At 41.0% G+C, this 16,537-nt stretch overlaps 1 protein-coding gene across 4 annotated transcripts in view; it reads left to right on the forward strand.

The window, feature by feature from the left end:
* Nucleotides 1-16,537, forward strand: part of rusc2 (RUN and SH3 domain containing 2) — a 117,903-nt gene that overhangs the window by 875 nt on the left and 100,491 nt on the right. The gene's annotated exons all lie outside the window — the stretch shown is intronic.

Below are 16,537 nucleotides of genomic sequence, written 5' to 3' on the forward strand. Positions count from 1 at the left end.
GTTAGTTAGATTTGAATCATAGTTGGCACAGAGGTGGTGAGTTGAAATGGAGTACGGTATTCCATTCCTGTACTATATTCTGTGTTCTGTGACTGTAGGGGAACAGTGAAAATATGGAAGGGCATTCTTAAAAACATTACAATTGTGTAATAAAGTATAAATAATATTGCAAAGATGATCTGGGCTTCTAATGTAATGTCTTTTATCTATGTTTTAGTACACAACTGAAGTTGAAATATAATTACTTGTAGTTGGCAAAGACCATTAATATAATATTTGTGGTGAATTGTACCTACCTTAGGATATCTTACTGAATTCCATGGGTTAAAAGTCCCGAAGAAGGGTCTCATCTTGAAACGTTGACTGTTCACTCTTTTCTAGGTCTGACCCCCGGGTTCCTCTGGCATTTTGTGTGAAGTACAAGTAGAGATGGGATTAGGGACAGAACACAGAATCCTAGTTCATAGTTGTCATTCAGACTGGAGGGAGATAGCAGTCATGTTCCTTGGCTGTCAGTGCTGGGCTCAAACTATTCACATGATCTATATTCTTGATTTTGGATGCAGAGAAGGCTAAGTAAATATTTGCAGATTTGGAAGTGTTTTTCTTCAAAACAAAAACAAAATCGTGAGTGTCCAAGATAATTTTAGGAGTGGCATCTATGATTGTACCAAGTTTTTGCTACCAAAAATTGCAACAAATAAATTACATCCAAAAAACCCCAAGCCTGAAATTCCGTTCTAAAACGTACCATTAATTACTTGCTGAAAACTGACATTCATGCTATTACAAAGAAAGTAGTAAGACATTGTATTTTATTATTAACTTGAACCACTATTTTTCCTAAAGGTGCTAATTGGAAGGGATGCAGGGCAAAATTTCCAGGCTGATTTCCTTTTCCCTTAGGCACAAGTTGGAAAGTATTCACTAACATTTTTTCCCGACTATTTCAGTTAAGATATTTCTGATGCCTGCAACATACTATTGATAATTGGAAATTATGAATACACTTTCTGAAAAGGCTTTAAGATTAATTAAATAACTATAAATATTTCCAGATTATCAGTTCAGTCATGAAGTCTGGAAATTCAAAGTATGTTACTATATGCATTGCATGGAAACAGGCATACTGAGCAGTACTAGCTAGTATTATTGAAAGTACAGAAGTATGAGAAGAAAATAAGGTCAGTGGGCAAAAAGAAAGGATAATAGTTACACAGAAGTAATAATTAAATGTTGTGGACACAAAGTAGGAGACTAGTTCCAATCCTTTACTTTTTGGAAACTTAGTATAGTATTTATTTTGAATGAAATTTTCTGCAAACAGAAGAATATAAACAGTGAATGGATGTGCGACAATCATTCCTGTTAAAGCAGGTCAGAGCAAAAGCCCAGGTGGCATATCTATTCAGCAACGCATACAAAATGCTGGAGGAACTCAGTGTTATGGAAGGAAATGAACAGTCAACATATTGGGCTGAGACCTTTCATCAGGACAGAAAAGAAAGAGGGCAGTACATTTAAATATACAATTAAATCAGCCAGGTATTGAAACCCTGGCTCACTCAGCAGTTGAATGATTTTGTGGATTATTTTCTGGTATACTTGCAATTGAAGAAGGGAATGAAGTTTCACCAAATTGATACCAGCGATGGAGGAATTTGCCATATAGGCAGACCAGGATTATCTTGTCTTAAGTTTAGAGCAATAAGGACTGATTGTACTGGGATGTAAACAAAAAAATCCGTGGGGCATGATAGGATAGATGTGGGAATGATGTTACCCCAGAATGGATGTCTAGAACCAAGGGTCATTGTTTCAAAATAAATGGTGAAACATCCATAATTAAGATGAGAAGAAACATTTAGGTTAAAATTACAAATAATTTTCTGTAGTTACAAGCATTCATTCCTCCTGCTTGCTGGTGTACACATTCTGTTGTGTTCCATCTCTACTACCGATAATTGGTTTTCACCTAGTTTTATGCACTAAATTGGTGCTAGATTTTTTTCCTTAACTTCAAATTTGGGATTGTCAAAGAGAATTGTAAAATAGAAACATCCTTACTTTAAAAAAAATTGCTATCATGGTTCAACCCCCTCCCCCTCTTGAAAAGCATTAAAATCAAAATAGAGCAGGCCACCATGAAAATTAGGAAAGTTGGTTGGGAGATAGGTGGTCACAGCAGAATGCAGTAGGGTGGGAGGGTGCATGGAAGCTGAGGGAGAAAGAAAGGTACAAGGATATCTCTTAACTAGATACCATATGGATTAGAGTGGTGGTACCCTGTGCTGCAAGTAATCACAAGCCACCAAGAGCATCATGGTAACATATTTTTGTGAATACAGGTTCCCCCTGCCATCCGAAGGTAGAGCGTTCCTATGAAACGGTTCGTAAGCCGGAATGGCATAAAGTGAAGGAGAAATTACCATTTATTTATATGGGAAAAATTTGTGAGCGTTTGCAGACCCAAAAGATAACCTACCAAATCATGCCAAATAACACAAAACCTAAGATAACTGTAACATATAGTAAAACCAGGAATGGTATGATAAATACACAGCCTATATAAAGTAAAATACTTTTCTACAATCATTGCTGCACTGTTCTCCGTAGCGCAAATCTCACGCAAGCGCTCTTGGCAGAAACACGGCGCAAGCGCTCTCAGCAGAAACACTCTCTCCAGTAACCTTTAAGCTATGAAGCTGCCAAATCCTACCAAATAACACATAAAAATACACAGCCTATATAAAGTAGAAATAATATATGTACAGTGTAGTATCATTTACCGGAATTGGGAAGACAGCGAGCAAACTGATGATGGTGTGTTAGGCTGAGTCGTCGGAGGTTGGGGTGGTGCAGTGGTCCCCAACCTCCAGGCCGCTGACCGAAACCGATCCATGAAGCATGCAGGGGTGCAGCAGTAGCCGGGATGCACCCAGCACATCTTTAAGAAAAAAGCAGAAATGAACAAGCTAATTAATTAGGTGCCGCCTGGCACGTAAATGTTGGCCCAGATCAGAGGCGATTGCCGATTGAGTCACATTAGGGTTAGGGTTAGCCTCTGAACTATCGCCTCTGATCTGGGCCTACAGTTACGTGCCGGGCGGCACCTAATTAATTAGCTTGTTTATTTCGGCTTTTTTCTTAAAGATGTGTTGGGTGTGTCCCAGCTACTGCTTCATTCTCTGTGGCAGTGTATCGGTCCGCAGCTAGGGGGTTGAGGTGGTGGGACACTGGGGTGTCATCTCATCGTCGTCTGTTTCCATTAGGGCTGGCAGGTCATTTTTTTCTATGTCTGCCTGCCTTGATGTCGAAGGTCGAAGTTCGTCGTCTGCTGTGGCTGATGTGGAAGGCTTGAAAAGCAACAGTATGCTTGACTGCTTAGCCTCGCGTATTTTTCTATCATACAGTTCTTTGTAAGCACTCAAACCATCTTGCAAATGTGCCCTAAACCTACGTACCCTTTCAAAATTAAAGTCGTACTTTATCATTGCAGCGAAAATCTCATGCAGTTGCTTCACGTTTAGTTCCCAGATGACTTCACTTTCGGTCCGTTCACTACTGCATTCGGTTTCGATTGTTATCCTTTCCTCTTCCAATTGCATCAGCTCTTCATCTATCAGTTCTTGGTCATGGGATGCCAAAACCTCTTCAACATCATGTTTTGTCAACTTCCACAAGCCAAACTCCCTTTGTCCTTACTTCGTTCACCACGATCGAAACGCTTAATTATGTCTAGTTTTACGCTAAGTGTAAAACCGTTACGAGCTCTTTTAGGCTTTTCCGATAGCTTAGAACTCATCTTGCTAACGGCTACTCACAGGCATGTGTTTAAGCAATGCTGGCTAGAATGCAGTTCTGGGGGAGGAGCTTGGCTGCTCGGGACACGTACTGCCTTTTTTCGTAACAGTGAAAACACCTTCTGTTAGCGAAAACAGGGAACTAATGTAGGTCTTTCGTAACAGGGAGGTTTCGTAAAGCGAACGTTCGAAAAGCCGGGGACACCTGTAAAGGTTTCTATGAACTGAACTTACCACACACACTACTTCAATCTGTGCTATTCTGCTAGCAATGCAATTTTTAATTTGTTTAAATGTTATAAACTATGAAAATGATGACCCACCAAGACTCTTTAATCAGGCATGATTCTCAGCTTTTAGCAAAATGTTTTTAAAAATGAGTTTAAAAATGAAGGTTATTTGTTTATGTGCTTCTGATACATTTTTTGGTGAGTCAAGTGCCCTATCTAATTTTCCTGTTTGGACAACAATCCAACAGAAGATTAGCGTAAAACTTAAAAGTTTGCATGATTTTTTTTCTCAGATGTATAGTTCCAATGGGTCAGTGTTCCAAGCAAGCCTAGAAGAGGCTGAATGGTTTATTTAATTTCTTGCATTCACAGAATGAGTACATACAGGCTTTGGTTTTGTGCTCAATAGTTTAAAAACTTGCAAATTACTCATTTGTATACTTGATAGTCATACTTGATAGTCATTCTCTGCACAAGCCCATCATTGATGAAAGTGTAAGATCATGGAATTATCAGTTTTCATTTGCCTGCTTTTTATTCATGTGCCCACAGATGCATATGCTATACCTTAGCTCTTTGGTTCAAGCATAGGGTTAATTTTATGTGAATATTTAGAGTTGCATTGTGTCTATTGCTTATTGTGATTCACATCATTGAGTTCAGATGTGAACAGGTTCGTCCATCGTCCATAACACAGAGAAACTAGGACTGGAATTGGATTGTTTCATTATTTTCGCATGTACCAAGGTACAGTGAAAAGCTTGTCTTGAATACTGCTCCTACAGATCAAATCATTATACAGTACATTGAGGTAGTACAAGGAGAGGCTGTACTTCATCTGGTAATGGGAAATGAACTTGGTCAGGTGTCAGATCTCGCAGTGGGAGAGCATTTTGGAGGTAGTGATCACAATTCTATCTCCTTTATCGCAGCATTGGAGAGGGATAGGAACAGACAAGTTAGGAAAGCGTTTAATTGGAGTAAGGGGAAATATGAGGCTATCAGGTAGGAACTTGGAAGTATAAATTGGAAACAGATGTTCTCAGGGAAACGTACGGAATAAATGTGGCAAGTATTCAGGGGATATTTGCGAGGGGTTCTGCATAGGTACGTACCAATGAGACAGGGAAAGGATGGTAGGGTGCAGGAACCGTGGTGTACAAAGGCTGTTATAAATCTAGTCAAGAAGAAAAGAAGAGCTTACAAAAGGTTCAAAAAACTAGGTAATGGTAGAGGTATATCATGGCCGAGTGGTTAAGGCATGGGACTAGCTACCTGAAGGTCGTGAGTTCGAGCCCCAGCCGAGGGAACATGTTGTGTCCTTGAGCAAGGCACTTAATCAAACATTGCTCTGCGACGACACTGGTGCCAAGCTGTATGGGTCCTAATGCCCTTCCTTTGGACAACATTGGTGTCATGAAGAGGGGAGACTTGCAGCATGGGCAACTGCTGGTCTTCCATACAACCTTGCCCAGGCCTGTTCCCTGGAGAGTGAAGACTTTTCAGGCGCAGATCCATGGTCTCGCAAGACTAACGGATGCCTTTGATAGAAGATTATAAGGCTAGCAGGAAGGAGTTTAAGAATGAAATTAGGAGAGCCAGAAGGGGCCATGAGAAGGATTAAGGAAAACCCCAAGGAGTCCTACAAATATGTGAAGAGCAAGAGGATAAGATGTGAGAGAATAGGACCAATTAAGTGTGACAGTGGAAAAGTGTGTATGGAACCGGAAGAGATAGCAGAGGTACTTAATAAATACTTTGTTTCATTATTCACTACGGAAAAGGATCTTGGCGATTGTAGGGATGACTTACAGTGGACTGAAAAGCTTGAGCATGTAGATATTAAGGAAGAGGATGTGCTGGAACTTTTGGAAAACATCAAATTGGATAAGTCGCCGGGACCAAACGAGATATATCCCAGGCTACTGTAGGGGGTGAGGGAGGAGACTGCTGAGCGTCTGGCAATGATCTTTGCATCATCAATGGGGACGGGAGAGATTCCGGAGGATTGGAGGGTTGCGGATGCTGTTCCCTTATTCAAGAAAGGGCGTAGAGATAGCCCAGGAAATTATAGACCAGTGAGTCTTACTTCAGTGGTTGGTAAGTTGATGGGTAAGATCCTGAGAGGCAGGATTTATGAACACTCGGAGAGGCATAATAAGATTAGGAATAGTCAGCATGGCTTTGTCAAAGGCAGGTCATATCTTACGAGCCTGATTGAATTTTTTGAGGCTGTGACTAAACACATTGATGAAGGTAGAGCAGTAGATGTAGTGTATATGGATTTCAGCAAGGCATTTGATAAGGTACCCCATGCAAGGCTTTTTGAGAATGTAAGGAGGCATGGGATCCAAGGGGACATTGCTTTGTGGATTCAGAACTGGCTTGCCCACAGAAGGCAAAGAGTGGTTGTAGACGGGTCATATTCTGCATGAAGGTCGGTCACCAGTGGTGTGCCTCAGGGATCTGTTCTGGGACCCTTACCCTTTGTGATTTTTATAAATGATCTGGATGAGGAAGTGGAGGGATGGGTTAGTAAATTTGCTGATGACACAAAGGTTGGAGGTGTTGTGGATAGTGTGGAGGGCTGTCAGAGGTTACAGCAGGATATTGATAGGATGCAAAACTGGGCTGAGAAGTGGCAAGTGGAGATCAACCCAGATAAGTGTGAGCTGGTTCATGTTGGTAGGTCGAGTATGATGGCAGAATATAGTATTAATGGTAAGACTCTTGGCAGTGTGGAGGATGAGAGGGATCTTGTGGTCTGAGTCCATTGGACACATCAAAGCTGCTGTGCAGGTTGACTCTGTGGTTAGGAAGGCATACGATGTATTGGCCTTCATCAATTGTGGGATTGAGTTTAAGAGCTGAGAGGTAATGTTGCAGCTATATAGGACCCTGGTCAGACCCCACTTGGAGTACTGTGCTCAGTTCTGGTCACCTCACTACAGGAAGGACGTGGAAACCATAGAAAGAGTGCAGAGGAGATTTACAAGGATGTTGCCTGGATTGGGGAGCATGCCTTATGAAAATAGGTTGAGTGAACTCGGCCTCTTCTCCTTGGAGTGACAGAGGATGAGAGCCTGATAGAGGTGTACAAGATGATGAGAGGCATTGATTGTGTGGATAGTCAGAGGCTTTTTCCCAGGGCTGAAATGGCTAGCACGAGAGGGCATAGTTTTAAGGTGCTTGGAAGTAGGTACAGAGGAGATGTAAGGGGTAAATTTTTTTATGCAGAGAGTGGTGAGTGCGTGGAATGGCTGCCGGCAATGGTGGTGGAGGCGGAAACGATAGGGTCTTTTAAGAGACCCCTGGATAGGTTCATGGAGCTTAGTAAAATAGAGGGCTATGGGTAACCCTAGGTAAGTTCTAAGGTAAGGACATGTTCGGCACAGCTTTGTGGGCCAAAGGGCCTGTATTGTGCTGTAGGTTTTCTATATTTCTCTGTAAAACAATAACAGAATGCAGAATGAAGTGTAACAGCTACAGAGAAATAATATTAATAATGAATACTTTATTGATCCAGAGTGGGAAATTGTTTCATTACAGCGGCAACATTTAAAAACACACTTAGCACCAGACTTAACGAATAATAAAGTACAGAACAATAATATGCACAGTAATATTACCAATGTGCAATAATTTGCAATAATGTGCAATAATGTATGAAATAATAAACCAGAGACTATTGTACTATGATGTGTGTTCTCCTGTTGCACAGAGATGAACTGTTGTACATGCTTATTGCATTTGGTTGGAAAGATTTTTTGTAACAATCCTTGTGACAGCGGAGCTGAATGAGTCTGTTTGAAAGGGTGTTCTGCTGCTTATTCAGTAGCTCATGGAGAGGATGTGCCAGATTGTCCATAACGGATAACAGTTTGTTTAGTGACCTCCTCTCCACCACTATCTCAAAAGGGTCTAGGTTGTAGCCAAAGATCCGTGTTCTGTGCTGCCGATTTCTGATACACCCAATCACTGCAGAGTCTGTACTCTGACTCCTGCCGATTTCTGATACACCCAATCACTGCAGAGTCTGTACTCTGACTCCTGCCGATCTCTGATACACCCAATCACTGCAGAGTCTGTACTCTGACTCCTGCCGATCTCTGATACACCCAATCACTGCAGAGTCTGTACTCTGACTCCTGCCGATCTCTGATACACCCAATCACTGCAGAGTCATCAGAGAACTTCTGCAAGTGACAGGGCTCAGATCTGTACTGAAGGTCTGAGGTGTACAGTGTGAACAGAAACGGAGACAGGACGGTCCCTTGTGGCATTCGAGTGCCACTCACCACCATCTCAGACAGAGAACTATCCAGTTGTACAGCCTGGGGTCTACCTGTCAGGTAGTCAGTAATCCAGGAAATAGTGGATTTGAATACGCCAATCCTTTGCATCTTCTCGCTCAGAAGAAGTGGCTGGATTGTTTTGAAGGCAATAGAGAATCAAAAAATGTGATTCTCTGCATCATCCAGGTGGGAGTGGGCTCTCTGTAACAGGCAGATGATGGCATCATCCACTCCCACTTGAGGTATAGTGGGTACAATGAAGATCTCGCCTGCGGTCCAAGGTAAGCCAGGACCAGCTTCTCCAGCACCTTCATCACATGAGATGTTAGGGCAGTTGGCCTGTAGTCATGAAGTTCAGATGGAGTCACCTTCTTGGGTACAGGAACCAAGCAGGAAATCTTCCATAGCACTGGTATCTTTTCCTGACTCAGACTCAGATTGTAAAAGTGCTGCAAAATACCAGACAGCTGGCTGGCACAGGCCTTTAGTACCCTTGGTCTGATACTATCCAGCAGCCTTGCCTTGATGTAGCCTCTCCAGCTGTTTCTTAACCTGACCTGCAGTCAGAGTCAAGTGGGGGAGTGTGGTCATCCCCATGGAGGCAGGATATTCCAAAGTTAGGGGGTTTGGAGCACAAATAGTCACCAGAGGGGAGGAAGGGGTGGAGGGAAAAGATTTTGGCGAAGGGAGGCTGTTAGGTTTGGGCAAATGGGGGAGAGGACAGCAGGAGGTCCCATGCTGAACCTGATGAAAAACGAGTTAAATTCGTTGGCCCTATCCAGGCAGCCCTTGATCTTCCTTTCCTTGACCTTGAAGCCAGTGATCTGCTTCATGCCCGAGCACTCATGGTGCAGGCACACAATAAGATGCAAGACCATAATGAGGTAGATTGTAGTGTCAAGAATCCACCTTGATCATACTAAGGAACCATTCAGTAGTCTTATTTTAGTGGGATAGGGTCTGTCCTTGAGCCTTGTGGTACCTGCTTTTAGGCTTTTGTATTCTTGGCCCAATGGGAGTGGGGAGAAGAGAGAATGACTGAGTGAGTTGGGTCTTTGATTATGCTGGCTGCTTTACTGAGGCAGCAAGAAATATAGACGAAGTCCATGGAGATGAGGCTGGTTTTTTGTAATTTGATGAGCTGTGTCCATGGCTCTCTGTGGTTATGTTTTAAGTTCAGTTACATTTTTCTGTTGCTGTTTGGATCATTGAATTCAGTGATAGATTTTGCCAGTTGACATTCATGAATTCTTCCATAGGGATTTTGAATTTACAGAGTGTTGGAGCCTTCATCCTTATTAATGATACAGAGATTTAAATAATCCCAACAGATGTTGTACTTGACAAAGATTTAATGTTTTCTGTTTTTGGAGGTAATGGCATTAGGTATCTAGTGTTCGTTCCAGGATGTAGTAATATTTATGCTATGTGTGGTGGGGAAGGTGTGTCTTTTGCTAACAAGTATGTGCCATACACCTCCTGATATTTATATGTGCATTGTTTATCATATTGAAATATCAGATTTTATAGTAATAGGATGGTTTGTTCATTTTCTTTCCTGATTCTCTTGATTTGAAAAGATTTAATCCCCTAAATTCCGCCATCTTCGAAACTGAATCTTGACGACTGATGTTATTGCAATTAAAACATTGTTTCTATTCTTGGAATTAGGTATGGTAATCAATTAGTGAATGAGGTGTTCAGATGTGGAGTAAAAGCTAATTTGGAAGTTTGAAGCCTATTGATGAAATTGACCTTTACAGTATTGACAGCAGGCACGTTCACCAAAGTAGAGAAACTAATGAGGGATATAGATAGGATAAATGCAAGCAATCCTTTTCTGCTGGGGTTTGGTGAGACTAGAACTAGAGGTTCAGGGTTAAAGGTGAAATATTTAAGGGAACCTGAAGGGGAAATTTTTCACTCAGAAGGTGATGCAAGTGTAGAACAAGCTGCCAGTGGAATTGGTGGATGCGAGTTTGATTGCAACATTTAAGAGAAGTTATAAGTACATGGACAGGAGGGGTGTAGAGGATCTATTTCTGTGCAGTACTGCTCTGTGACTTTATGACCTGCAGTAGTTTGCTGCAGTGGATTACTGCTGTGTTAAAGTAAAAGTCCTACACAGGCCTGGCCTGGGTTATTTATTTACGTGTGTATTTAGCACGGGATAGACCTTTCCAGCCCTTTGAACCGCACCACCCTGCAACCCCCAACAACTCCCAATAACCTATGGAACCCATACACACAGTTGGGCTCCCATATATGTTAATCATTTCAAATGAGAGTCTGTCTTGGAAAAGAATCTGTGTATCTGTAACCTCCCTGCAACATTCAGACATGATTTTCTCTGAAGATGCAGGCTGCCAGTTTGTAGGACGATGCAATCTTTCAAAGGTTAGAAGCATGGGAAACAAAAAAAAACTTAATTTTGCAGTTCACATTAATCCATGGTAAATTATAACAACTTGAGTTTTTCAATGTCACATTAAATAATGCCGTGGGAAATTGAGGTAGAAAGGCAGGAAAACAGTGAGATTATGTTGTGACAAGCTTGTTTCTAATTTTTCTCCTAGCCACTGAGTGGAAGTTGCAGCTATAGCTGAAGGAAACAAGGGTGGGTGTCTTTAGGAAATGGGAAGATAATTAAAGGATGCTCTGGTCAAGAGTACTGTTGCCCTTACACATTCCTATTATAAGGAAAATAAATATTTCAAAAATTAACATAAAAGTACAGCGGATTTAATACAGGAAGCATTTGTTTCTGCAGGAGTTTGAATTAAAAAATGTTAACAGGCCACAGGCTTGTCTCTTCAGATGCCTCATTGTGAGTTGGAAGTGTTGGCAGGGAGTAATACTTGTGACAGCTTAGCTCTCCAAAAGGACACTATTCTAAGCTGGCAACAATTAGGCTGCTGTTAACTTTGAGTCACTTGTAGGCTTCCATGCAGAAAAGCAATGAGGTTATTTTTGTGCAGCAGCTGTCCTCTGAAAACCACATATGGAACATTTGAAAACTGGTGGGTGTTGCAGGATTGGAATACTTAGCACAAGTTTTTTTCAGGGAACTCAGGATCATCACACCCATCCTGTTTAATACGGGATTGCTGTATTCTTGTACCACAGACCTTTCCCAGCAGCAACATATGTGCTCATATCCTTTAACAGTGAACACAAATCGTTTGCTAAATAATGCCTGCAGAAAATAGTTATCTCAACCATTGAGTTATTATGTCTGCAATTATATGTTAAAATATAAATGAGTGGGAATTTTAGATAAATAAGATCCAAAGGCAGAAAAGAGGTTATGTTCTGACTTTATTCAATAACTGGAAGCTGCAGTCAAATTTCAAGAAAACAAGGGTGAATAGTTCTTATGAAATGGGTGGATGATTGAAGAATGCTGATAAATTCAGTTAAGTCCAGGAAGTCCATTCCAGGAGCTGCTTCACGGTTATCTTCTCAATGGTACTGAAGGCAGTGCTAAAACAATCAGAATCAAACTTAACAGTTTACATCATGGGGTTTGGACTCATGAGCCTTATATTCTGAATACAATAGTTGATAGATTTTTAGTTCCAAAGTGTCAAGCTACTTTAGCTCAAACTGGAGCAAACGGAGAAACAAAGGCAGTTATGATAACCATTCTGCAGAGTAACACATACAAAATGCTGGGGGAACTCAGCAGGCCAGGCAGCATCTATGGAAAAGAGTACAGTCGACATTTCGAGCCAAGATCCTTCGTCAGGACAGCCTGCTGAGCTTCCCCAGCATTTTGCGTGTGTTGCTTGGACTTCCAGCATCTGAGGATTTTCTCTTGTTTGTCATTTTACAGAGTACCTCCGTTCAGTCCATAATAGTGACTTAGAGCTTCTAATAGCCTGCCTCTTTAATACTTCATACCAGCCTCACATCTTTGAACTTGGCCTCCCACTTTTCTGCCGTCAAGTCCAATCAATGTAAGCTCAAGAAACAGTACCTCATTTTTTTGTTTGGGAACTTAAAGCTGAATTTAGAAATTCAGGGCTTCCCTCCTCTCCCATCTCATTGATTTGTTGTACTTTTGTGTTTCACATTTGCCTTTATTTCTACTAGTTGTTAATGTAATTGCGGACTTGACAACTTTGGTCTGCACTCTGTCCTTTCCACCCCAGCCCTCTCTGCAGCATTAAACATACTTTTTTTTAATGTTCTTGGGCAGTAATATAAACTCCATTTTTATCCCTGCTGCTGCTTGATCTGCTGGGTGTTTCCAGCATTTTGTGTTTTAGTAAGACCAACACTTCATCTTACTTCCAACGTGTCTGTTAAATGTCAAGTTAGTTCATATGATCCCTCTTCCAACTTGCTGGTATTTACAACCAAAGCTTCCACACATTTCTTGTACAGTACTTCATCAGTGTTTTAGAGCTCCTCTTTGTGTGACGCACAAAATGCTGGAGGAACTCAGCAAGTCATGATGCCTGACCTGCTGATAACTCCAACATTTTATATGTTGCTTTGGATTTTCAGCATCTGCAGAATCTCTTTGTTTATGTTTTACCCCTCTGTGTGATCCACTTCTTGCTGCTATCTAACTCTCTACAAGCTGCTCTTCGTGATGACACCAGACATTAAAGCAGCGTCCATATCAGTGTTGTTGGTACATTACTCTGGCCCATAATCTATCAATCTACCATCAACCATCATTAAAAATCAAGCTCTCAGTGTCCCATTACAATTTGCTATTTCAACTTTTTTCTGGAATACTCTCCTTATTGTTTATTCCTGCCCAACCCATCCCACACCCCCTCTCTGCCACCCTTCCCACTTGCCGTACACATCAGTGCATTCCGTTATGGTACCGTCTTTCTCTTTTTTATAACAGACTCTGTAAGTAGTTGTTCTGAAGCAAAGCTGGCATTTTATGTCAGATAGAGTCATGGCTGCTCATTTGGTGTCAGTTTAATCTTTCAGTAAAAATATTGCAGATTTCAATCCACTTCCAGCGTAATGAGCAGATAAAGGCCCCAGCACACTGCTGAGGGAGTGCTACATTGCCAAATGTAGCAGTTTTAGAGGTGGTGGTGAGCAAAAGAACTGCCTTATCTCTCAGATGGATGTAAAAGATTCTATGGGATTGTAACAAAGGAGAAGTGGATTTGATTTTAATACTTTTTAAATATCTGTGATACTTAGAGAGATCATTTAAAATATTATTTTTATAATAAGTTGAAATGTAATAATTGTTATAAAATAACACTTCCTAATTTGCTGACAGAATCCCTATCAAAATCCATCAGATGTCTGATCCTATGTCAGATTTAACATGGTGGAGGTGATTCTTGTAACCTAATCCCAAAAATCACAGCCTTACAACAAGTCTATTTAATTCAATAGCCAGAAAACTCATCCCTCAAGGCATACATGCATGCTGGCTTTAAGGTAAGTTGAGACTTTAAGATACCTTAAGATAAGGAAATACAGTCGGCCCTCCTTATCCACGAGGGATTGGTTCCGGGTGTCCTCACGGACACCAAAAAAGCGCGGATGCTCAAGTCCCTCATTCAACCTGTCCAAATGCGGTGGACCTTAGGACCCAGCAGAACCCCGGACCTTATTTAACCTGTCTCAGTGCAATGGACATTAGGACCTGGTGGCGGAGCTCTGAATCCGCAGTGTTTCTGTTTACGAAAATAATCACGATCATGATTGAAAATAAAGTGGAAATAATAAAGCAATCTGAAAGAGGTGAAACGTCATCGGTCATTGGAAAAGCGTTAGGCTACAGTCAGTCAACGATCGGAACAATTTTGAAGGATAAAGTGAGAAAGGCCCTGTCCTGATGAAAGCTACAATTATTACTAAGCAACGCAGTGATTTAATTATTGGGTTTTGGGATTTTGATCCTTCACATCAACCCGGCACGGATGGAGAGCGCGCTCAGTAGCGGTCTGTCACTGGATCGAACTCGGAAACTTCCGTTCCTGAGCCTGGCACTGAAACATACGTTTCTTAAGTGTTTTATATGCATGGGAAGGTAAAATATATACTAAGACAAACTTTTGACTAACTGACGCGAAATAATACTAGATGTGCCTGTTCCAACTTAGTAAGAGAACTTCCGTTTTCTTTTCGTTCCTGATCCACGATACCTACGCACGTTCTCCCGTATACTTTAAATCATCTCTAGATTACTTATAATACCTAATACAATGTAAGTGCTATGTAAAATAGTTGTTATACTGCATTGTTTAGGGAATAATGACAAGAAAAAAAAGTCTGTACATGCTCGAACAACAAGTGCTGGAAGAGCACTTCCGGGTTTTCTCGATTCGCGGTTGGTTGAATTTGCGTATGCGGTACTCGCGACCGACTGTAACAGCAAAACTGCTTCAGTAACACAACATCACACTTGCTCACAAACCGACTGCAACCTTGAGGAAAAACCAATCAAAACTCAAAGTGCAACCAAATGCGACTGATAGAACAAATGTTATCTACAAAATAAAGTGCAATGACTGTGACAAGTACTACGTTGGTCAAGCAGGAAGAAAACTATCAACAAGGCTACACAAGCATCAGCTAGCGAGCAGAAGGCACGACTCACTCTTGCTGGTATCAGCTCATGAATATGAAGAAGGACAGTATTTCAACTGGATGACAGCCAGAGTCTTGACTCAAGCGAGAACAAGAAAAGAATGAGAATTTCTTGAAGCGTGGTTATCTACAGAAGGATCCATCAATAAACATATCAACATAGATCAGATATATGAACCGTTATGGAGAAAAGAGAAACAACAACATCAACAATGAACAAATTACCAGTGATCTCGGGATCTGGACAGTGAAACAAACCCCTCAAAGCTAACCAGTCAGAATCTTCTACTGCTAAACTGTTCACAGTGTTTTAAACCGGCCAATCAGATCACAATGTCCAATCAATATCTATTCGGACCCTAGAGAAGTATATAATCTGGCATTCTGAGGAGACAACACCCTCAAATGCACACCGATGATGGCTTCTCGATTGGAGCTGAAATATCTGCATATATTTTGCCAAGCTCAGCGAGCAACCAAACTTCCAAATAAGTTATATGAATTGAGCATTTAGTAAATTTTCTTTTGTGTTATTCAGAATATACTCAAAACTGGAGGGGCAAGCTAAAGTAAAAGATGGCAGCTTTTACAATCATCAATTTATAATTCATCATTACCGTCTAATAATGACTAATGTCAGATCTATTTGAATCCTGTTCCTAATTAGAATCAGTTGGTAATGGAGATTATATTTTTGTTCTCAGTAGCACTTTCTTAGAAATGCTCAAACCCCTATTTTGCTCCGCTGTGCTTAGCAAGGTTACCTAAATTTCTATTTCAAATACACTTCTAAGTATTCTTATGTGTTGAAAAATATCATCCCTTTTGATGCTATTTACTTGTCATTAATGAAGATATCAAATCAGATGGGTGACAGCGAACATTTAGCTTGTAGTTCTTTAGGGAAAGGTCCAGTGAGACCCTCATCTGTCCTTACACAAATCTTCCAGGGTTCCAAGGTTCCAATTATAATAAATCTGAGATTTGATTTGGACTCTTGTAACTTTTTCAGATTTCTTCAGATTCTTGGTAGAAGCTTTAAAAAAATATTCACTGAAAGCAGTAACAGTGAGGTTTCTATCAGTATGATATGCAAAGCAATAATTTATCCTAAACATTTTCCATGCAAAATCTAATCTTCAATTTCTGATAGAGCACTACAACCCGATGGCTTCACCATTCTCTGCAAAGAGATGACAGCTCAGTCTTTTAAAGGCAGAGGTGGTGGAGTATGCTCTATAATAAACTCATCGTGGTGCACGTATGTGGTGGTCCTGTCTCAGTCCTGCTCGCCCGACGTGAACATCTAATGATCAAATGTCATCCATTTTATCTGCCAAGAGCATTTTCTGCAATCATTCTTGTAGGAATGTACATTCCACCTCAGGCCAATATTAGACAGACACTAAAGGAGCTGAGCAACAAGCACAAAACTGCATACCCTGGTGCCTTCCCTATCACTACGGGAGATTTCAAACAGCTCAACTTGAAGAAGTCTTTGAATAACTACTGCCAACATATCACCTATGGAGCCAGAATAGCCAACACACTTGACACTGTTATACCACCATGAAGAATGCTTACCAAACAAATCTGCAAACGCGAGGAATTCTGCAGATGCTGGAAATTC

The sequence above is a fragment of the Mobula birostris genome, chromosome 3 (assembly GCF_030028105.1).
Source record: "Mobula birostris isolate sMobBir1 chromosome 3, sMobBir1.hap1, whole genome shotgun sequence".
Taxonomy (NCBI): domain Eukaryota; kingdom Metazoa; phylum Chordata; class Chondrichthyes; order Myliobatiformes; family Myliobatidae; genus Mobula; species Mobula birostris.